Raw genomic sequence first — 22,500 nt, forward strand, 5'->3', positions numbered from 1 at the left:
ATGAATCTTCTTTTTAAAGACCAATGTGTGTACTGTTTTTAAATTAAATAATGATTTTAAAAAATTCAAAATATCTTATATGAATTTGTTTAATATAACACAATTAAAATCATGGAATCGTAGGACTTAAATGAATAGTAAAAGTTTTTTGTTTATAAATTTTGTCGAGTACTCTAAGTGATTTTCTTTGGTTTTCGCGGTTCCTGGTTTTCGTTAGCGTGTGTGTATGCGTGTGTGTATGCGTGTATGTATGTGTGTGTGTACGTGTGTGTGCACCGTCTTTTCCCAGGTTACTGTCGAAAAAAGAAAATTGATGAGATGTTTCCAGCGTTACTCTTCTATCCCGGGTGAATTATGTTGATGCTGACGGCTCACACTGGCAATTTCACGGCCGGCAGTGCTTGGTTTCTAGGCTGAAACGAGTCAATAATATAGTCACATGACACGCGTCGTCCAATCAGAAGAGAGGAATACGAGTTGTATACTTTTTTTTTTCTTACGGAGAGTCAAAGAACAGCCACTCTATTTTTTTTAGTTTTGCTTTCTCGCTTTTTTATTGACATTACATATTTTCTAAAACCGCGTCTCATTAACTTTTTCTTCCCCTCTTTCTTTTATTTCTGTCTTTTCTTTATTAATCTTGTTTTCCCTTTATAATTCTTGTAATTTTGTTGCCTGTCCTACTCTTTGTTATGTGTAAATGTTTTTATGACTCCTGCTTTCAGTACCCTCCTCTCTCACTGTGTCTCTCCCTTTCTTTCTAATATACGTTTATTAATATATATATATATATATATATATATATATATATATATATATATATATATATATATATATATATATATATATATATCTCCATGAAATATAAACATTATATAAGCATTAATATAGCTCTAATAAAATAAAATAAGACCATTATATAAACATGAATGCAAGGTTTTTAAAACAATGTGTGTGCAGCTCCCCATGTGGGGGTACCAAATTGGTTAAAGGGAAAATTGGAAAAAATTTTCCAACTTGCATTTGGTAAAAATGCACTTTCATGCAAAAACTATCGCAAAAACAAAAAAAAACAAAAAAATAAAACAAACAAATAACATCTATCTATCTATTTACCTATCTATCTATGTATCTATATCTCTTTATATGCATATATATATGTATATATATATGTATATATATATATATATATATATATATATATATATATATATATATATATATACATATGCGTGTGTGTGTGTGTATCTTTGTTTTTTCCCTGTGTTATTTATCTTGTGTTCGCAGATATCTGCTATTATTATTGGTCTAACCCTCTATCTAAAAGAATATCGAGGATTTTGTGTCAGATCTGTTGAAGGACCATGTAAGCATGTTATTGTCACAATACTCATTTCTATTTATTATGCAAACCTTACTTCATTCTCGTAAAGTAACAATATATTTAAGTATATTTTACTCTACTATATTGTATATTCAATACAGCCGATACACCATGCGTAAACATTTAACCATATATTGCATAACCGTTTTTCTATTTTCCGTTTGGGTTAATTTATAATCTTGCTTTCCATATATTAATCTATTTAGCATGAGTTTTTATGGTAATCGTGAAAAGTTACAACTTTATAGTTACATATTTTGGTATTCATAAAGAATCGGAATCGGCAATTGTATCGGAATCGGGAATGTTTTATGCGGAATCGTTAATTGTATCAGAATCAGAAAAAAATATTGGAATCGTCCCATCGTTAATTATCACCAAATCAAACACAATCTAATTTCCATAATTGGAATTAACCTTTACGTCAAGCAGATTTGTTCCGAAATTCATAATGATAAGTTATTTTTAAGAGTAAATACTGTGTACAGAAATATATTAACATATACATCGATCTAAAGTAGTATTAATAAAGATATATCAAAATTCAACGTTTCGCACATTGTTCCATCGGTTTTATGAAGAGAAAATCTAATCGACCCACACGTGGCATTTTTACCCTTTTAGTCTTAGTACAGCGCGAGAGAAATTGAGCGAAACCTTGATTTTCTAGACGACCCACGCTTCTCTTTGTATTTCATAATGTCGCTTTTATTTTATCATTCATATCATGCGTAGAGATAGAAACAAGATTTATTTTAAATATATTTATTATTATTATTATTATTATTATTATTATTATTATTATTATTATTATTATTATTATTATTATTATTGGTTCACATGGAGCTTTCACAGAAGTCAAGAAACGATCGGTTTGGAGACCTGTTGTGTTCTCTGGAAGCTGAGTGACAACAAGTCTCCCCAAACGTCCAACTCTCTCCACCTCCTTCGATAGTATTTGCAAATAAATTTGCCTCATCGCAACAGCCGCATACCATTGATTTTTCGCTGGTAGTGGGCATTGGTTTATACTGGAATTTGAGTGGCATTAAGCCTCCCCACGATCCCAGTTCTCTTCGCGCTTGTCCAGCGGAGGTCTGGCCAGCGCTCTCTCCTCGGTCTTTCCATCCTCCTTGGCCCTTCTCGGCTTGTTATTATTATTATTATTATTATTATTATTATTATTATTATTATTATTATTATTATTATAAACAGGAATATTAAATTACCATTAAAATCCCTCCAAAATGTACATAATGTTCATATATTTTAAGGTAATATATACAAAGTAAAAACAAATACCAGCTAGATTATTCATTATGAAGAAAGCGACCACAGGGGCAACTATAGGCAGTTAAATATAGTGACATTTATTGTAGCACTACTTTTCATAATCGTGATAAAAATACTACGAATTTAAACGTGAGCAATATTGAGTAATGTATTAGATAATTTATACATATTATAAACCTGTATCACCAAACAGAATGTCAGAATTTTTTAGATTGATCGATATACAGATATAAAGATCGACACAGCAATAAGAATATTTCACAATAATAGGACGAAAATGAAAGCAGGCGAAAGAAATACATATGGAATATGATAAGCTAAATTTAAGAATATTTACGAAAAAAAAAAAAGAACATCCAGTATTTTCTAACCCCTGTTTCATGAGGCTAAACACAACATTGATTAGAAGAATCTTTTCTATGGAAGGAAATCGTATTATTGCGATTTATCGGACTATTGTTTTAGTGTGATTTTCACAACGGCACGCTCGATGTAACCTCCAAACTTCTCCAGGTGTATCTTGTTGAACTCGGGAATGTTTCTTCTCGAACTCGGGAATTTGGACGGAATTTCCAGCGGAACCCTTTATTTACTTCACGGGGGTTGTGGGTTTTTGTTCTGTCCGCCATGAATAGATAGATGTCCTATACTGGATAAATGGTTCCGCTTAAAATCCCGTAAAAATTTCCGACTTCGACAGAAGCATTCCCGAATTCGACAAGATATACCTGAAGAAGCTCGGAAGTTATATCGACCGAAACTTTGTGAAAATCACACTCAAGTACTATAATCACAACTTAGGTATATAAGAATAAACCCTAATATTTGGGCATTTTCCGCCTTCCCACTTGAATTGCAGTGATAAAACAGTAGATGTTTATAAAGAAAATAATTAAAAAATGGAAAGCATCACCGACAGAGCTACAAGAACAGCCAGAAAGTTCAACGTAGAATTATTCTCATTAACAGCTTACGGTTTTCTTCGGTAAATGCAATATAAATGTGAATAGTAATGAAACGCAGTCTAGAATATTAGGACTTTGATGCGCGAGTTATTACTCCTGGCTGTAACGACTCTGTAAAGCCCCAATGAAAAAGAAATGTTAATCCAAATTATTACTTGAGTCGATAGAAAAAATAAACTAATAAGGATTTCACCATCCACACTTGAACTGGAAATAAATTGAAAATATAGGAATATTAAGAATACTCATTGTCGATCATATCCCAGGGAAAACCAATAGACAGTATTATTGAGAAAGCCTTAGTGCAAGCTGATGTGAGAGAAGGCAACCCATTACTGTAATAACTGAATAGAATCGGGAAGACTTGAATTCTGAGAAAATTTGTTTTCAGATTTCACGAAAAGCCACAATGGACACCCAAATACGTATTAATAATACCATAACTGAATGAAAACCACACCAATGTGTGACATTTTCACAAAACCATATAAATTATATATTCCGAATATATAGTTTCCTTTTTTTGGTATAAATAATCTGTTATATTAAAAATAAAAAATAGTGTGGTCATATATATATATATATATATATATGTATATATATATATATATATATATATATATATATATATATATATATATATATATATATATGTGTGTGTAAATTGAATAAAATCACAACCTACATGGATAGAAATTCACTTTTTTGGTGTTAAGCTCTTACAGCTGAGATTATAATTGAGTTGGTATTATAGACAATTATATTCTAAACTTGCAACAGAACGGAATTGTTGATAAAATAAAATAATATATATATATATATATATATATATATATATATATATATATATATATATATATATCGGAGGATATTGCTTAAATCAAAACAAGTAAGTTCGCAATGCCAGTAAAATGTAATGTAAAACGCAAACAAATTCGTCCATGTCTAAGTATAAAATTAAAAATGAAGCTCGTAGAAGCATCATGAAAATTCAAAACTTAAAATATACTCGCAAAATTGTTTAATTTGAATTAAGCGGTGCCCTTTGTTAAATAATTAACCTATCTTTAGGTGTTTCAGAAACATTTTTTAATATTTTTATTCAAAATACTTTGTATCTTCAGTTAGCCCCATTGTTTCCTATCTGTATCTTGCTTTCTTCCACTTTTTAATCTCCCACGCGAATTTCAGAGTACTGATATTTTGGTGATGTTTCCATTAATTTCTAAGTCTAGGTTTTAGTAATTGGTTTTATCATATTTAGTGCAATGATCAAGTAGATAGTAAGAGAGAGAGGAACGGAAGCGGAAGTGATAGAAAACGTATAAAATTAGATTAGTTGTTCAAACAAGATACACTGGATGGGATGAGGTAGATAAACGAAACCTTAAGAAGCGATGTATCCCTTGTTTATTCAATGCAAATTACGGGTTATTAGAATAATGAAAATAAAACATTTTTACTAAAATATCACAATCTCGAAAATAAATGAATATTTTATCATTTATTTTCTGTGACAAGAACACATAGGGCAAGATAATCCTGGGAAAAGAAACCTTATTTTACCAGATTAAGTGACATATTTAGTATTCCCTGTGGACTATCCCAATAGAAATGGTCAACACTCCATCCGATTGCAAACAACGAGGAAAACTTGTTCTCTTTACCAAGAAAAGTATTTTTTTTTATGTTTCTGGAATTTTAGATGATAATTAATGAGTCGTATTATTTTGATTATTCAGGCCACTGTTCTTATCTTAAGTGTTATCTTAACAACGTTTTAGTCCCATTTACCTCCGATTTTTTCAATGTATATCTTGTCGAACCCGGTATCGAACTCAGGAATCGAAACGAACTATCGGAAGGAAGCCTTTATTTAATTCACAGGTGTAGCATCCGATTGTTCCACCGATGCCGACCTGTTTCAAATCTTAAGTTAGTTGCACTCATTAAACCTTATCCTCGAGTGCCGTCCGGACCTTGATAAGTAGTGACTACTTTGTAAAAGAAAAACAAATCTTCTTAATGCCACTTGCACCGAAATTTCGTAAAGATTGCCGAATCTGAGAATATAAAAATGCATATGACGATCAGAGATTACATCAGTCGAAACGATGTCCGAATAATCATAATAAGGTTACTTTCCTATAATATGTCTTTAGCTCGGAGCAAAATAAAGTATTTGTGCAGTCCGAAGTCAGATGATGACAAAGCCAGTTCGAGTAGTTAAGTATTTTACATTTGTTGCATCCTAATTGACATGGGTTGAAATATTGCATATTCCCAGGTGTAAATGACGGAATATTTGTGGAAGTTTTCTTTCGTAGAATAACAAGTAAATATGGATGTATGTCCTCACCAAAAATAACTATAACGATCGCTTTTCATAGGAATGATAATTAACTTTAAGAACAAAATAAAGAAACAGGTTAGAATAAAGATTAAAATATATTCATTACGGTTTTTTAATTAAGTGAAAAGGCCCCATTGGATCAGTTTACTAACATTCTGATTGACCGTTTCGATGGCACCCGATGTTTCTCTTCACACCATGCTGGCAAGCAAGAATACGTCCTCGATACTTAGATAATTCTTTGTTAGCAGGAGTGATAGAAGCTTTCAGACCAAGGTGTGCATTCTCCTAGGCATTCAATCCTCTTTCTTTTTTGGTTTACTGCTGATCGCCTAAGATTGGCGACGCATCTGTTCTTGAGTACATGTGCTAACCACCAGATACCCCCAACAGGAGACTTGCCTATTCCGGAATCCAGCCGTTGGCCAATTTTGAAAACCCATGAACCCAATTTTCTTACTACTGCTATTTACATATTTACATCGTCTAAACAAGCATGAAGCCGCATAATAGATGTAGATAAAAATGACTATTTCTATGTTAGTAACAAGTCAATAATATATATATATATATATATATATATATATATATATATATATATATATATATATATATATATATATATTAAATTGACATAGTCCGATCCAGAAAACATCAATAGTCCGCCTTTGTTAGAAACATCGGTCATTTAATATGAGAATTAAAGGCTTAATAAATAAAATCGAGGGTTACGAAGGTGTCGAAACTAAACCTATATTCTGCATTTATCTGCTGGTTATTATTATTCATATTAATAGCCGAAGCATAATTAGAATAAGTAGAAGTCACGTAGTAGAAATAATAATAACGTCTGGGGAGACTTGTTGTCAGTCAGCTTCCAGAGAACACCACAGGTCTCCAAACCGATCGGTTGTTGACTTGTGTGAAAGCTCCATGTGAACCACTAATAATAATAATAATAATTCTGATTTCGTTTATCAAAGTCTCTCTGGAAATGGATTGGATTCATTTCCAGCGGATTTCCCTTAATCCCGACTTTCAAAAATACCACTACTATTACTACTACTGATACTACTAATAATAATAATAATAATAATAATAATAATAATAAGAAGAAGAAGAAGAAGAAGAAGAAGAAGAAGAAACATGGCTTTCTCTGAATGTGTGTTTGTGTGTGAGTTCATTTCCTATGGACTTGAAATGGACTTGAAAACGTATGGGTTTATTTTTTTTTAGCCTTCAAAAAAGTGTACATTTTATACCTTAAAATTATTTTAGACAGTTTAGTAACTCAGGACCTCAGATTGCTATTTAAAATTTAACAACAAAAATATTATTACTGAAGGAACAGTCCAATTTGAACAAAATTAACCCCCTAATACAACTTATTATCAGAAGTGTACTTCATATATTTTATGACTGTACTAACAAAATACCTCAGAATATAAAATCAACAGTAGGCTATTATAGATAGGAGCGTATTTGAAATGTTTGTTTCCCTTTAGAACACAATTCAACTAATACTTGACTTTTACATATTTAATTTTAATTCAAGCCATTATATAAAATAAAAAAAAAATCATAAAAAAAGTTGATTCAGTATAGTGGAATCCAGACTACAATGTATTGTGAACTAGGTAGAGGAGGAGGGGTATTGTGACGCATCCGTCCGGTGCTTTTCCGACAAGAATAGGACATCATTCCTCTTGGTTAAAAAATAGGCGATTTCACTGACTTCGATTACAATAAACAGATTGGAAGTTTGGCACACCCGTGGATTTTATATAATCCCGGTCAACGTCGTATCTCCTTGCTAAAGAAGGTAAAGAAGAATACGTTTTTTATCTTTTTTTATATTTATAAATTGAGTTCATTCACTGTTTAGAAATTAATTTTAATATGAGATGGCGGACCACAACACAGATACATTATTTTAATAATTATTTTACTTCTAACACCAAATGTCACTTGAAACAAAGCATTAACGATAGGGATCGATTACCAGTTAAGTGAGGGAGACTATTATATAAGAGTGTTTATGTTGATTAACGGAATAAATAAAACATTATTACTTATTAGAGCGACAGATAACATGTAAAGGGTGTAATTGGATTTAAAGTGATTAGTTTTTAGCGTGCAGGGAAGCAGTCAAGTGATATGGGTTCAAAACCTGGGAAAGCTTTTAGAATGAACGTTTTCCCCGTGGTAATTATATTAGATAACTGGCATACGAAGAACGAAAAGAAAGCTATTTGCAGATGTGAAAGCCAAATGAGTTATTGTTGGGTTTACCTTACAAAAATACCTGAGAGTAGGGTTCAGTCGCGCACCTGCCTCTTTCATTATGACTACCCTATTTGCAACTGATATGTGTTGTATGATAATTGTAAATGTATAATAATAATTGCACTAGAGATAGGCTAAACTATATTTTCACGACATTGCCCGGATGAAAACATGTTGCAAAATGTAGCCATGTTATAATTACAGCTTTTTTGTAAATATCGCTTTAAATATAACTTTAATATTCTCTTATTTTAATTTTTATTTCAGTAATTCTTGAAAAATCCATTTTATGATTATTTCTACATTCAACTATGTTTTTACTTGAAACAACTTGCATCGCAGCTTTTTCTTACATTATGAGGCATTTTGTTTTAAAAACAATTTACTATCTTGCCCAGTCAAAGATCTCTATATATTATTTAAAATACGTCGGTAATGAACACATTATCAAAAGATGGCGAACCTTAGGTCTAATATATAATAACTATATATAACACATCAGATTTTAATTATTCTCTTTATTATATTGAACTTCTACAAATATTACACTACATGTCACTGCCAATCAATCCATATTTTTGAACATTAATCTCGATTGATTTTTATTCTTAATAATTAATACATAATATATCAACACAACGAAACATATAAAATCGCAGTACGAAGATAGATATTAAAAAAATACGTCTGTTTAACAGGGTTGATTTTAGTAGCATTTATTTTTAATTGTTTCTATTTAAACTGGAATTTCTTGAACAACGCTTTCTTTTCATTTCAAAACCTTCATACCTCACTTTACACCACAATCACAAGTAAAATTCATATAATAATCATAGCTGTAGAGAAATCTATGTATATTATTTAATATACATGCTATTTAAATAGGATCTGGTTTTCAATGTTCTGATTTGTTTGCATTTGCTGGATATGGGACATCCTTCCTGATTCCAGGCAGTTAACTGCTGTTTCGGACACTCCAATTGAGAGCTCTTGCTTAAATCCTAACCAGTTTAAAGTAGAATTGGGTTTATCCCACTTAGTTCATCGGGTAAATTCGTTACGCTTTTACGATTTTTCATAGGGTCTTGTTTTTCCTATAATAACTCGTATAACGGAGATCTTCCTAAAATTCCAATTTTTCATGATGCATAATACATTAGTACTTCGTTATAATCTCACACTCGGCGCTTTTTAAGATATTAAGTAGTTTAGTGAATTCCACTAGGGTTATTATTTATCGCTTTCGCTAAATATCATTATAGCAGACCTATCGGCTCTGTTTTCTATGTGTTATCATTTATGTAAAATTAATGTCATTGTTACCATTTTTAGAATGGAAACAGTCAGTCTGCGTATTATTATATACTGGTTAGACACGTGTCCCACCGTTGCTAGGGAAAATTTTCGAACCGAAGAAATATGGTTAGAACTTTTGACAAGTTTGTATAAGTATTCGTCAATTTCAGAGTTCTTTTCTTAATGTATGCATTTCTTTTGATTTATTTTATAATAATGCTTTCTACAAGAAGTCTTGGTCAGTTGTTGGAAATTAAACAAGAGACGTCGTTCTCGTCAGTACCTTATATTAGCCGAAAGTCCAAATAATATGAATGGTTTAATTTGATGTCTGACGTGTACGATGTAATATAAATAAAATCAGTTTTAATATTATTTTGATTGCTTACATAAGATGACCTGCGTCATTCATTTGACGGAAGTTTAAAGCGAAAATATTGTTCTTAATGCCAAACCCCATATAATAAAAAAAATAATAATAACCAACATCGTAATTGCTAGGTAACGTTATTTGTTCTCTCGCACATAAATCACCATCATCATCATTATTAAATTTTAATATTAAGTTATTAGATAACTATTCTAAAAATTGGGCTTCCACGTTATGAATAAAAAAACGGGCAAAATTAATGAATTTCATTAGGTACTATATATTCCTTAAACTTATCGTGTAATTCGCTAAAAATTTATTCAATAATAAAACCAGTTAATGCATAAAATGGTGTTAAATAAACAAGATGCAACATCTCTCTATAGCCTCTCCCTTTCACACTTTGCTCCATTCTTCTCTTGCCACTCGTTCACCATCTTCTCTTTCTACCAATTGTTCTCCCACTCTCTTTGCTGTCTTTATCCTTCCCCTTTATCCCCATCTAAATATCCGTGTTAGATCAAATATTCCCTTTTATTTTCATCTTCACAAGAGCAAAATTAAACTAAAAGAAAAACATATGTGGGCGATGTCTAGCTGTACACTGGATGTGACAAATAAGCATTGTCCAATTCTTTCATTGAAAACGGTACGTATATTACACTGTGATTTAGTCTTGAAGAGTGGTGTCCCCTACAGTTGAATACGGAACGTTTCGAAAGAAACGTATAAATGTATTTTACGGAAGGAAATATAGAGGAAAATTAGATTTTTTTCCTTGTATAATCAGATCTTTATAACTCGACGCATGGAGCGCTCTTATTTATGAGCGGAACAATACAGAATTGGGCAGCGTACATTTCTTTTCTGACTGCAGTGCCCTTTTCGGGAGTTTTATACACTATATCGACCGTACGATAAAATTTGCTCTCCTAAATTAGCCAGAAAATAAGCATTTCAAATTAAGTGTAACTGACAAAAGAGACAGAAAATAGCAAGAGAGAGAGAGAGATAGAGAGAGAGAGAGAGAGAGAGAGAGAGAGAGAGAAGAGTGGGGGAGAGAGTAACCATCACTACATTTGAAAGTTATGGAAATGTTTTTAATTACAAAAGTTAAAACGCGAAATTTATACTCACAACAAAATACTAATAGCTTTCTAACAAAACACATTAGTAAATTTGCTCGCTAAGTAACATATCATCACACTGGAATATATTTGTGTACGTGTGAATATGAAATCTAATACATGAGTGTTTACATTATAAAATATAATAAGTAGACGTAAATTTAGTTTTAAAATTTTGTAGCCTTATAAAACTCCAAAAGACTTTCAAGCCATCCTTTACAACGCCGGCTTGTACGTCTAGTGGGGTGTGATATATTATATATTATTATATTATATATTATATACGGTATATAATGCATTTGTAGACGCGCACACACGCACACACACACACACGCGCACACAGGGAATATGCGAGAGAGATTTGTGCGTGTGTTTGTGCGTATGCGTGTCTCAAAATCGAATTTGAATTGAATGGTTTTTATCCAATTGTAACACGTACTTTTATTTATTTATTTAATTTTTATTTTTTGCAGAGTCCATTTCATTATATTTGATGTGGGTTTGCGTAATTGCGCAACCACCTATGACCATAGTTAAGATGATTGGCACGATAAGAGATAGGGGAAAACTCTTACATGAATGTTGGTAAAAATTTCCTGGCATTATAGTTGGCGACATTTAATCCAACCAAAAATATAGCATTGAACAGCCTTCTACTTTTATCTCAGCCGTTTGTTGCGAACACACGGACAAGTAAGCGCACCCACTCATTTCTCTATGCGCGTGTGTGTTCTCATATACAATTTACACTAACATTTATAATAATTGCTGTAGTATAGTATCACAAAAATTTTATAGAAATCTAAATTCGTACAAAAATGAGATAAATATATTAATCACTAAAATAGTTATTTACATTCATTAATTTATTTCTATTAACAAGGTCATTTCATGCTGAAGTAATTTTGATTTCCTGAAATTTTTTATACATACACTCAAAAAACGTATATATATATATATATATATATATATATATATATATATATATATATATATATATATATATATATAATAAAATGAGGAAATTCATTGCCTTACTTAATTTTCTTATTTTATCTTGTTTTATGTTACGCAGCCCTTTTTCCCTTACATACTTCTTTTATTGTTTCATGCTCTCGTTTCCCCATCTCCCTCTCATTCAGTATCCCTAATTTATTTTAGGTATTAAACAGCTTCAAATCTTGGTAAACATACCATATTTTGACATCTTCTGTTGAGAAATATTGGTTGTGAATTTGTAACATGGAAAGCATCTGAAATCATTCAACCTTCAGGAGAGGAACTCATACTAACTGAATATAAATGTTAAAAGAATGTCAGACAACAACAATATTGGAAAGAGATATCTAGTTCTTTATGTGTACATTTCCGAATTGATATCAATAGATATATATATATATATATATATATATATATATATATATATATATATATATATATATATATATATATATATATATATATACGGGCACACGCACAAATATATACACACAGAGACACAGATAGATATTGATGTGCTTGTTATACACACACACATATATATATATATATATATATATATATATATATATATATATATATATATAAACTATCCATTATATGGAGCATATTTGAATAATATTGTCTTTAATTTCATGTTATCAATATACTTTAATACAGCAGTATGTGCACATGGAGACGTACATACTTAGATACGAATTCCAGTTAGTATAGAATCAACCGGACTCCTGTAAAAGAATTTAAAAAAAACTACTGTCAAAAAATCCCAAGTGAGTCCATCGCAAAAGAGTTTAAACCATTGGACAAACGGATAATGAAAAATCGTCAAAATTTACTCCTGGTTGGAATCCAAATGATACCGATGTATTCTTTATGCACATAGAAAAAAAGAAAAGAAAATTGAATTATATATATATATATATATATACATATATATATATATATATATATATATATATATATATATATAAAGAGAGAGATAAAGAGAGAGAGAGATGTGGTTGTGTGTGTGCGTGTTGTTTTTTTAGTTATATTTAAACCATCAATCTTGGACAGAGCCCAAAATTGAACCTCTAATCACATAGGGTTCGTACTCTCTACAAAGTTTGTCCCCTGTTCCATTGTCGAAATTTCTACTTTCCTGTACTTGCTTTACACTTACTTACGCATGTATACGTGTATATGTATATATATATACTAATGGGTTTACAGTACACATAACTTGCTGCTGAGTTTCTATCTCCTTATGATATATCGCACTTTCACTCTACCTTTTATCGATATAACAGAGTTCCATCCATTTTTATAATGAACCTAAAATGTAAAAATTATATATATATATATATATATATATATATATATATATATATATATATATATATATATACTTAATTAGTCGTACGGACAATTGTCACGGGATATATATATATATATATATATATATATATATATATATATATATATCTCCCTTCTACTCTCTTCTACTCTCTTATACAAGTTCTCCTTTCTACTCTCTTATACAAGTTCTCCTTCTCTCTCTGTATCTCTGTTTATATATATATATATATATATATATATATATATATATATAAACAGAGATACAGAGAGAGAAGGAGAACTTGTATAAGAGAGTAGAAGGGAGATCAACCATATCACCGGATTTCTCAACGTATGTGCAACAAACACAGGCTCTCTCAATCTCTCAATCCTCCAAGTATCTTTTTTATTATTCCCTTTCTTTTGGTAACAGCAAAAATACTCGTACTTACATTTATATATGGGTATATTAAAATCATTTATGAAACTTTTTTTCTTAAACAATGTATTGAAACATATCGCTAGAATTATTTAGTATATTTTCGCTTCCTGTCATAGTTAATTAATTTCGTTTTAATTACCTATGTAATATAATATATAAATGAAATGTAATTTACCTAGGTATGATGGGCAAGACCATTTACCTCCGGGTTCGCTTAGCCACGAATTATTTCATAAAACATGTCTTGTACAATATTGAATATGCACTGCAGTACTGCACATACAGGTACTGATATTACGAAATGATTACCCATGCTAGTATCAAGACCTCTGAATTTCGGTGATCCTTCTTAACCGGTGTGTACACTTAATTATGCCGTGTATAATTTAATGCATATAGTGTAAGAAAAACATCATTATTCTGTGAGTATGTGAATTAAAATTACATGAGCTACACATAATTCAACTCAGGACGCTACACAATTACAGCGTTAACACCATATTGTTTCGTTCTGAACCAAATGCGAGAGAAAAAAAATACAAACAGGGGTTTCAGAAGATAGAAATACAAAGCAGCTTTTAGACTACTCTTATTATGTTCTCCTCAAAATCGGATCGTCGGATATTCTTATTAACCGGTAAATAAAGGAGAAATATACTGTGTCACATAATAAGTAAATACATGAATATTTGATTTCTTTTACAATTTGATTTCTCCCCCTCTATCTCTCTCTCTCTCTCTCTCTCTCTGTCGCCTTCTCTCTCTTTTAATATTAACTTTCGGTCCTGGATATGACCTAAAACTATATCCAATGGTGAGGTCCCCAGCTTGCAGGCCTTAGGGAGTGTGGAACCACCCTTTAATTGTCATTGCTCCCAGGTCCACTCTGACCCGGAGTGGTAGCACCTGTTAAAGTCCCAACTATGGGTTAAATAGATTACGACTTCAAAAACAAATATATTATATTAAAAAAATCGTCCTTCAAAATCACCAGATTCGGTGTTAAATCACCTGAAAAGGGTTGATATGCCGTAAAACAAAACAACACACCAATATTAACTTTCTAACTCTCCATCATATATTTTCAATTTCGACTGATACAGCATTCTCTCTTACATGTTCGCATATAGGCACACTGAATAATATTTATATCATTGTATAGATGTTGTAACATTTGTTACAACCGCATTTAAAATACAGTTAGATTCCATATGCCCCTTGTTTTTTTCCAGTAAAATTCAATCCATCAATCTTGGGCAGGGCCCAAAATTGAACCTCTAATCACATAGGCTTCGTACTGTCTACAAAGCTTCACCCCCTGTTCCATTGTCGCAATTTCTACTTTCCTGTACCTGCTTTACACTTACTTCAATGAAATATGTCCAGACGAAAATGCTGTACCCGTAAACCCTCGACATAAATACAACCAATAAACCCGATAATCGACGAAACTCAACCCTTTCAGTGTGGAATCGTCCGATATATGAATATCTTTAATCATCTAATGAATTAATTTCGCTGCACAATTTCCTATTTGACCTCTTCATAAAAATACCTCTTCTAATCCAAAGTAGTCCTTTAATCTTACTTTATTTGGGAGATATAACGTAAAATATGATATATATATATATATATATATATATATATATATATATATATATATATATATACACATATATATATATGTATGTATGTATGTATGTATGTATGTATGTATGTGTGTGTGTATTTGTATGGTAAAACGATACAATTGTCGCCCAATTATTGCGACAATGGAACAGGGGATGAAGCTTTGTAGACAGTACGAAGCCTATCTGATTAGAGGTTCAAATTTGGGCCCTGCCCAAGTTGATGGTTTAAATTTAACTAAAAAAACAACACGCACACACACAAACGCATCTCTCTCTCTCTCTCTCTCTCTCTCTCTCTCTCTCTCTCTCTCTCTCTTTATATATATAAATATATATATATATATGTATATATGTATGTATGTATGTATGTATATATATATATATATATATATATATATATATATATATATAATTCAAGTATCTTTTTTTTCTATCTGTGCATGAAGAATACCTCGTTATCACTTGGATTCCAACCAGGAGTAAATTTTGACGATTTTCATTGTCCGTTTGTCCAATTGTTTTATCTTTTTTGCAATTGACTCACTTGGGATAATTTGACAGTAGTTTTGGAAATTATTTTACTGGAGTCCGGCATTATTCCATTTCTGTTTGGTGAAAACTGGTTTTCTTTTTTTTTTTTTTTCATTTGATCTAATACTTTTCTAGTTGTGTACTAATTCCAACAGAAATAGGAATTTCTATCATATCTTAAAGTAACACAATGTTCAAAGATCGAGATCAGATCAGATATGTACCGCTGTACACTTCATGTTCTCAACCATTCGAACAGGATCATTGCCAGAATGCGAATTTGGACTGTTCAAATCTTGAGGGAACAGCTCAATGAAGTTTCCGGCCACGTTTATGGTCTTTAGTGTGGTTCCAAATAATGACCGTATCGTGTTACTTCACATCTTTGAATTCGGCTTAAAAGTCAACAACAAAGTGTACCTAGATGTTCTGAAGAGTGTGATGATCCCCTGGCGCAATCATGTGGCCGCTGTCAGATCTGGGTGTGGTAGCATTACTCTGGGTTGCCCTCGAGTCCAAAGTCACTTGGGCTTGGATACAGAAGGAATGCTACGACTTTGTACTATTCTATCTGTGGCTCCATCCTCCCCAGCCCTAAACACACTGGACTATGTCGTTTAGTCATTCGTTCAGAACATCACCAACATGACATTCCACTAGACTAAACCCAACCCCATTGCCGCTGCCACCAAATATTCGTTAAGCCACCATCAGCGTTTCTAGAAAAGACACGCTACCAGTTCTGAGTCGGAGTCGAGGTGGTAATTGAAGCTGAAGATCGATGCATTTCATATATGTCAGCCCTACTGCATAATCAAGTTACCTGAATAGATTTATTTTCAAATAACTTTAAAAAATATATAATGCTGTTATTTTGTTTATCTTATCGTTCTATATATATATATATATATATATATATATATATATATATATTATAGATACATAATTTGTTGTTTATTTTTAATAATTATTTTGCTAAAGTTATTTTCTATAAAGAGATGGATCGTGCATTCAAAGTTCTTTGATTAAGGAAATATATTTTAATTTCGTGTAGTCCTTGTTTCCAATAATAACTTTTTGTTTCATGATTCAATATTTTTACTGCAAACAAAACTTATTATAAATCATGGAATTCTCTCTCTCTCTCTCTCTCTCTCTCTATATATATATATATATATATATATATATATATATATATATATATATATATGGGTGTGTGCGTGTGTGTGCGTGTGTTTACATTCATTTTCTTGCATTAAAAATAAGGGACGTTCTAAAAAATACCTCTTAAATTTTATTCCGCATGAATGCATTAGAACGTGATTAAAAATGTGCTGAACTGATAATTTATAATCTGCAAGTGTAATTTTCCTTTTACAGATATTGACAAAGTGAGACTCGAAAACTCCACGTCTTCCATGGACGAGCGTCAGAAACAGAGATGCGTCAGTAAATTCCTGCATGAAAAAAAAAACTGACCTGTTTCACGTTCATCGGCACCTATTGAACGTTTACGAAGCCGATTCTATGGATGGCAGCATAGTTGGAAGGTGGAAGCGTTTATTTTTATGTTTGTATATGAGTGACAAACTGCACTCCGAGATTTAACGTCGCAGGCTACAAGGTTGTTTTTTTAGTTTTGAAGTTAAAACAAAACTTTAGCTTAATTTTGAATCTACACTCGAAGTAAGAGTTCGATCAGTTTTCTGATGTATTTTACTTATAATCTATATGACGCTTGGCTTAAATATTTTAACTTTTTTTTGGTTTTTAGTATAAAATAGTTTTAAAGTTTTGAAGTCCCATACACCAATATTTGGTAAAGAAATACATATTTGGATGATTTCTCAACGAACTTTCGTTTAAAATAATTCATGTCGCAAATATTAATGATAAACACTAACCGATATAAATACAACAGTATATGCATTTATGTGTTTGTGTGTGTCTGTGTGTAAATATATAACCGAAAAGTTCTTAAACTACTTAACACTGAAATTAATAGGAAATACACACAAAGATGATGTACAAAGAGTGATCAATAACGCGTACAGCAATATGTCTGCAAATTGAAATGCAAGCTTTTCATTTCAACTTGAAGAAATATTTCTATTACGTATGAGCATGCGCAAACTCAAGGGTTGTTTCAAGTGGTTCGATTTAAATTCTTTTTTTATATAGCTCAACCATTATGGAAGCATCTCGGGCACTTCAGTTTCGACTCAACCTGATTGCAGCCAACCCATTAAAAACAAAAACATTTTTTTTTAAATCAGTACCATGTATTGGATAGATAGATTATAATGTTCAATTGGCTCTGTAATAGTAAATACGAAATCTGTATGAATTAAAATATATTTAAGAGTATTTTATCACCAGCAAAGGCCTGGTGATAACAACTAGTTAATAAAACTATCGTGAGAGTTTTTACAGTTTTTAAAATAGATGGTAACATACTAATAATTAAATATGCTTTTAAATTATCTTTGCATTTACATTCATTATCGGTTAAAGGTAATCAAATTATACAACGGTATCTAATGTATCAACGTTGAACGAGCGTGCAACTTGTTATTGCTATTAAATATTAGAGAATTGGGCTTTGTGTTACTGTACACATAGATTCGAAAAAGTTGTAAAAAAACAAATACATAACAAATAAATGTTATCCAAGGCAAGATAAGTTACTTTTCTACCAAACCGGATATATTTTTCGGGTTTTTAATCAATGTAACATGTTTATTCAGCTCGAAAACCATACAGTGTTTACTGATTTATCGGAAAATTCAAGATAGCGTCTGACTCTCTCATTAACACGGTAAGTTGTGGAAAAGGTATTATAAATAAAATACTAGACAAAATACTATTAAAAACCCGCCGAATATATGTCAACCTATGTCATGGTAACATATATTGAGCGAATTATAACAGTATTTTATCCAGTTTTTTCTATTTATAACGCCTTTTCCCAAACTTACCGTGTTGAAGAAAGAGTCAGACGCCATCTTGAATTTTTCAATACATCGGTAAACACATTATGTTTTTCGAGCTGAATAAACATGTTACATTGAATAAAAACACAAAAAATATATCCAGTTTGGTAGAGAAGTAACTTATCTTGCCTTTGATAACATTTATTTGTTATATATTTGTTTTTATGACAACTTTTTCGAATCTATGTGTACAGTAATACAAACCCAGGAATTGCAAACAAGGATCTAGTTCATACTTAAAATATAATAATGACCAATTAACACACAAAAGAGTTTCTTTAAAAAAAACGTCATGGAGTATATGGTTTATTATTAAATTTACCATCACATGAAATAACACCTGCCTGACATTAGGGGAAATGCAACGATCTGTTACAAGTTTATGTGATTAATTACTTATATTCCAACATCCGTAAAAACCGTGCATGATATAAAAAGAAAAATATTTTTTTTAATATTTAAAGTTGTACTGCAAATATTACCAAAATATTTACAACCAAAAAATCGCACTTTCTTGTAGTGAGGCACAGGCCATTTGATGAGAGCTTCCGGTTAATTAATCGAAATAGACAAGATTTTTTAACTTAGGTGTTTATTTTTTTTGTGTGTGGGTTTCAATACATAATCCATTTTACATTTTAAAAGACTTTAGCACATAACAAAATCAAAGTAGTTTGTATAGTGTTATATTTTATAGAATAGTGTTATATTTTGTATGTTTATTATATATAATCAATTGTTTGTATGTGTATATATTTTCTTCAATATATGTTTAAATAGTTTATTTTAAAAAAATAAGCATATGTTTATTTAATATGTTCAATAATTAATGCTAATTATTGATTTAGTAATACATTTTAAATAATTTTAAATATCTATAAATTATGATTGTTATGTTACTTCGCCAAAATCTAAGCGGTCGGAAATGATGGTTTTGATAAGCAACGCTTGTCGATTTTTATTTTAAAAGCTGCAGACATTAGCAAATAAAACGGTTTTCTTTTACCATTTAAAAAAAAAAAAAAAAATAATTTTTTTTTTATGAGTACATATAATTAGTAATTTTTTTCCAATCTACGGATGTCTGTTTAAACCTTTTAAGAAAAGATACCCTCAATAAAATTATATTTATTTATATATAAAGACACCTTGACGGTGAGGGTGTGATTTCTTTCCCTGTGATTTATTGTAATTTCTACATAAAAAACATTATCTTTTCGTTTGTTAGAGTTGTTGGGTAGGTTCATATCAGGATACACCCTGTAAATATCAAACATCGATAATCGATAATTAAAAAATCGGATTAAACAGCGAAACTAAGCAAAGTTTACACTGTTGTAGAAACTAACACCACAAATGCATTTGAGAAGTTTTCTCACTGCTCCGGCAGAAGGGTTCGACTGATACGCACTGTGATAAGAATAGGATAGGAACATTCGATTAAGTTCGAACGTAATGTTTATGTTTATGAACCCTGATAATTTTGTTACGAATTTTAAATATTGATTAAAGCTATTATATGAAAACAATTTTAGAAAATTGGCAGTATAGTCTATAAAATGCAATGTAGACCACACCAACACCCACAACCACACGTACGCTTCAACGCGCACCTACATACACGCGCACACACACACACACACACACACACATATATATATATATATATATATATATATATATATATATGCACATATATAACCAATAATGGGTTTATAAAAGCATATACACATATGTTATTATAAAACATTATTGGTTACATATAATTTATAAGCATATATATATACACACACATATATACATGTATATATATATATATATATATGCTTATTATACAAACATTATTGGTTACATATGTGCATACATGTTTCAGTAGAATTTCAATTTCAAGATAACACTTCATCAGAGCGAAAGTAAATCTGTATTGAAAAGGGAATCAACATTACATTGGTTTTTATGAGATATTAGGATGTGGTTTACGTTCTGTAAGAAAAAAGGGGCATAGTTTGTAAGAGCATTAACGGTTCGTGTAATACAATAGTATTTGCATATATATATATATATATATATACATACATATATATATATATATATATATATATATATGAATGCCTGTGCGTATATATGTGTGTGTCTGTGTGTATCAGTTAGATGGGTTTTTTCATCAGTCAATTTTTTTATAAGTCATTTTTGTTTAGCCATTGCCCGCTATATTTAATCCATGTAGATTAGGTTTGAAGAAAATAGTCTTTGACTACGAACATAGCTGAACTATATATGCACATATACAGCAACAATGATGGTTTAACTGGAAATATATATCAAGCAATGCTTCTATATCTTGCATTCTTATTTCAGTGCTATCTTATAAACACTAGCTTCATGGAATTAACATTTTCATGAATGCAATGAAATCATGAATTTTACCTTTATTTGTTAGTTTTTGTTTTCAAATCATACGCAAACAAATTTGATTAAAGTTCTAAGGGAGACAACTTGTTTTATTATTTAAAAAAATCAATTCTCTCATTGATTCTGATTTTACTTTCACAATCTAAAACTGTACTTTCCCCACATTTAACAATGATATTTTATCTAAATTTATCTAAGTGTGACTGTAAGTAATAGAAACGTGGTAGGAGCGTAAATACTCAAAAATATAGAATAGAATAACGGATTGACATTTCAGCTTAAACGATATATGGACAGAAGTTTTAAAACCTCACAAGATAATATTATTGATATGATGATATTTATCTTTTTACCTTTCTCTTTATATCTATCTATCTATCTATCTATCTATATATATATATATATATATATATATATATATATATATCTGTGTTTGTGTGTGTTTGTGTTTGTGTGTGTGCGTGTGCGTCTGTGTATGTGTCTGTGTGTGTGTGTGCAAGTGACCTTGTGTGTCTCTGTGAGAAACGGTCTCTAGTAACCATTAAATTTTGGGTCTACAGGCTTACAAATTGAATTGTAAGCTATTTGGGCTTTTGTGCTAAGGGGTCCAAATTGAAAAGAAAAAAAAAATCCCGAACATTTCAGGGGAAAGTTTACTAAATTTCTTCCCTAGACAATTTTATCTTTTATAAGTCTTCATATGCATATGGGTTGTAGCTCAGATCGTAAATGATGACGTTGGAGAACATACCTGTTTTTATTTCGATTCGTATTGATGGCGTGCATGTCATACATTTCGTTTTAACTTTTGAAATTTCTACTATATATTAGGTACAATATAATAATCTATTGCAAATTGGCTTCATAAATAATAAATGTGAAATTTGTATGAATTAAAGTATCATCATAAACAATCCTTTAAAAAGCGTACTTTATGCCCTAGCACCGCCAGGCGGCATGTTAGTATATGTATATATATATATATATATATATATATATATATATATATATATATATATATATATATATATATATATATATATCACTATTTGATTTACTTACAGAAAATTAATATAGGAAAGTAATAATATATGCGTAAAC

The 22,500-nt window shown here is 30.7% G+C and overlaps 1 protein-coding gene across 1 annotated transcript in view; it reads right to left on the reverse strand.

Moving 5' to 3' along the window:
• LOC145284795 (uncharacterized) overlaps positions 1 to 22,500 on the reverse strand; it is a 414,205-nt gene that overhangs the window by 254,411 nt on the left and 137,294 nt on the right. Inside the window, exon 2 of the mRNA XM_080133761.1 lies at positions 1 to 413. This exon is cut by the window's left edge and continues 1,105 nt beyond it. The gene's annotated coding sequence lies outside the window, so the exon portion shown is untranslated. The remainder of the gene's footprint in view (positions 414 to 22,500) is intronic.

Source organism: Euprymna scolopes, chromosome 9 (genome assembly GCF_053919585.1).
Source record: "Euprymna scolopes isolate OS-2025 chromosome 9, ASM5391958v1, whole genome shotgun sequence".
Taxonomy (NCBI): domain Eukaryota; kingdom Metazoa; phylum Mollusca; class Cephalopoda; order Sepiida; family Sepiolidae; genus Euprymna; species Euprymna scolopes.